Genomic DNA, 3,389 nt, shown 5'->3' with positions numbered 1-3,389 from the left:
TTTGAAAAAATTTGGTTTTTGTTTATAATGTAAATATTTTCAGTTTACCAATCTGAATAAAGTATTTCTGGTACACTTCATTGTTTTTTACACACATTTCATATGCAACACTTGATATATCAAGATTTAGTTTCTAATATGAAATGACCCATATGAATATAGGCTGATGTATTTATTAGTATACCTAAGATAGCTAAGATAAAGGGTTGCAACAAAGACTTAAAAAAACAAAACAAAAAACCCCCCCACTTAACTGATAATAAAGATAGGAACTTCTGGTAGGATAATTCTCTATAAACCTCATTTTGCTTATGTCTTTAGATCAAACATTAAATGACCAAGTTTTGCATTGCTACAGAAGTCTAGTTATTCATTGCCAAATCAGGTGAGTGAATTTGGTTTAGATCCATTCTGAAGCCATTAAGGTATGTCTTGGAAGTTAATGTGCTATTTTATGGCTTTTAGTGAAGTGATTCTGTTGTTTCTGATTTAAGTAGCAATCGTAACAAACCTTTCTCATATTCAGGTAATCTGGAATGTATGGCAAAGATAGGGCTTCTTTCAGTTGCTTGTTTTTCTCTTGAATTTTTTGACATTTTAAAGTTGAAAATTAAGCATTCTGCAGTCTGTTTTGTACTGAATTCCACATTTTGAAGGAACAGTCTCTTTATATGCTCCATTACTCGTGATTTTCTGCAAATACAGATTAATGTATCAGTTCAGCAGTCAAACTGGGCAGCAGCAATCTTCAATTAAGCTATAATATCTAATTTTTAAAAGCTGAAAAATATATTAACAGGAATTTAGGAAAAATACATGACAAGGGTTAAATAAAAGATAAGTGAGATTTTCCTTCATTTAATTTACTGTAGAATTCTTGAATTTTACAATACTGTGGTAGTTAGAATGTTGCTGTAATGTCTCCTTTTTAGGAACAAGGGAAGGCAGAGATCGCCTGTCCCTGCAGTTGGCAGTAAATCCAAAAGATGCATACTGAGGGAACTAAATGTCTTAATTTGCAAAGGAAATACTCTGTGCTTCTACAAGCAGATAGTAAGTTGTGCTCATTTTGATATCTGTGGTGGGAATAACTACAGTCAGCGCTCTATCTGGTGGTTATTGGTTGGTTTGACAGTGTTTCATCTTTGCCAGTTCTTGCAGAGTGTAACTTTTGCTTTCAGAGCTCCTTGGAATGTCACGAGGTTCATATATTTCCTCTTTACATTTCCCAAGTGGTTAACTCGGGTACCTGGTTATTTTGCCCTTACTGTGTTTACTTCTGAGAGAGTGTATTTCCCTAATGAAATTTTCTCTYACTGCTTAGTGTTCCTAACTGAGCTGAAACGAATATGACAGTCACTCTTTTAAGAGCCACAATACAGTGTTCTTTTGCATATTCTGTGGCATAAGTGCATGTTATTTTCTCATTAAAACTTCAATACATAGCTACATAACTTTAGAATTTCAGTTGCAAATTGAGATCTTTTTTCCATGTCATGACCAAGAAAGTCCAGAAGATGGCAGGAAAGCACATTCACTCAGCCTAGGGTTGAGGCTGTCTGACATATTGTGCTGTTTCCTTTTATTTCCCTGAATTACTTCAGTTTGTAGTTCGTTGTTGTTCAGTTCCCTTTCTTGGAAAAGATGTGCAAGACCAGGGATAGACGTAAAGTGGATATGCAGTAAATCAAGAAGCAATTTATAAATACACTAGAAGTGAGTCTTCCTGCTTGCCTTATTGCTTTGGTGGGCCTGACTCTCAATCTTGAACCCTTGGCCAAAGTTCAGATCCAGATATGGGAGAATAAATCTAGACAGTGATTTAAGGCTTGCTTTCTCTATTCACCCCCAAACCGATTTTCAAACACCAGCTCCTTGTGATTAATTTTTAAACTGGTTTCCTAAAAGTCAGATGCATGCTGTMATGTTCTGTCTTGTTTTTCCAGTAACTTTTAACTTCCTTGGCAGTTTCTAACTAAAACTGTAAACTAGGATGAGTATCTAAGGATACAGGTTTTATGAAAGTAGATACCTTAGTAGAGAAGGGAGACTGAATCAGTCCGTCCCTCTCAAAGAAATTCCTACTGTTGCAATGTGAGTTCAAATCCTTACCCATAAGAGAAAGAAAAGAAGAAAGTTATTAGGAGCACCTTAATTACAGAGAAGTGTGTGTGCTTTTCTCTGGGATTTTTGGGGGTGGGGGGAGTGAAAAGGCTTTCACGTTTTACTGAACCTGAACATTAAGAAGGTCACACATTTACAGAATACAAAACTTCATTGGCTGTGCAGCTTGCAGGGTTATGTTTTTAATGTACAGGACTTGGTTTTCCTTTAATTTGTTTCTCTACCCCTCATTCAGTGAGGATGTCATCCTACCTATTTCATCCATAATATAAGCAATGCATTTTTATCCATCACTCCAGGAAAAATAGTATCTTCTGCATTTACATCTTTTCAGAGGAACTGAATAGGACCTTTAGCATTTAAAATGATGCACAGTGCAAGTACAGCTGTATTTACTGCTACATGGAAGTATAAATAACTAAGCCACTGCTGTCATGTTCTTTCTGTGGTAATTCTGCCCAGTTCTGTGCTGTGCAGCACATGCCTGCAGTTGGTATTGTGGAAGGAGGGTTCTCTGGTTTTAAAACAAGTTAAATTATGCCTACAGGAAGGGCAAACTTGGAGTTCAGTATTTCAGTTAAACAGTTAGTGGGTATAGGGGAGTACACCAAGGGCTGTTTTAAGCCAATGTGAAGGTTGCTGTAGGGCTGCTTCCACTGTCACAGTGAACACCAACTTTCTGCTTTCTGTCCAACAGCCCTGACTTTCTGTCCCTGTGAGATGCTGTTCTGTGCTGCTGTTCCCAGGTGCCAGGGCTTGTGCTGCGACTAGCACCGTGCTGCCGGAGCAGTTGTCCGATTCTCTGGTGCTTGGGGCTTGTGYGCGGAACGCGATCACGATAGTCTGTGGCAGAGCGGTGGCCGAGGGCGTTGTGAGATTGCTCTTGAGCCTGAGAGCTCTTAACAGCTTCTCGACTTATGAGTAAAGAATAATTTGGGAACGAAATACCGTGCTCATAAGAGCACCAAGCAAGTCTKGGGCCTCAGAAAGGCAGACCTCCAAAGGTATCTGAACATATCTAGGAAAACTGTTGCAGTCAATACCCATGGCCTAGTAGGGGTGCAGCGTGCGCGAGGAAAGGCTGCTGAGTGTTTCTGGCACCCCACAGCCGGGCCGCTGCTCCTGAGAGAGAAGCCCAGCGCGGAAGAACCGGCTGAAGCCTCGCGGGCGCTGCCGCGCAGGCGGGGCAGGCTCGCCGCGGCCGCCCGTCACCCGCCCCAGCCCCGCTCGGGGGGGCGGCGCCGCGGCCATCTTGCGCCGCGCCG

The sequence above is a fragment of the Apteryx rowi genome, unplaced genomic scaffold (assembly GCF_003343035.1).
Source record: "Apteryx rowi isolate R43461 unplaced genomic scaffold, aptRow1 scaffold_393, whole genome shotgun sequence".
Taxonomy (NCBI): domain Eukaryota; kingdom Metazoa; phylum Chordata; class Aves; order Apterygiformes; family Apterygidae; genus Apteryx; species Apteryx rowi.
Note: the sequence above shows the minus strand (reverse complement) of the source record.